A 244-nucleotide genomic window follows, 5' to 3' on the forward strand; every position below is an offset into this window, starting at 1 on the left:
GTTATGTAACCACACACGTATGCATCTTGGACTATTTTCTTCTTTCCTGACCTTTTCTGTTTTCTCTTCATGACGAAGAGCCAAGCTAGAAACGTTACACTCAACCTTTTTTATCCCTCTTAAACTGAGCGTCAGCGTCTTACATTTTCTGTTTACGTCCTTTTAACTTTTGTTGCTTTCATGTTTATTACCGATTTCATTATGTACGCCCCCTTGTAAATTATAATACAGTTATCGTTCAAAA

This window comes from Octopus sinensis, linkage group LG9, assembly GCF_006345805.1.
Source record: "Octopus sinensis linkage group LG9, ASM634580v1, whole genome shotgun sequence".
NCBI lineage: Eukaryota > Metazoa > Mollusca > Cephalopoda > Octopoda > Octopodidae > Octopus > Octopus sinensis.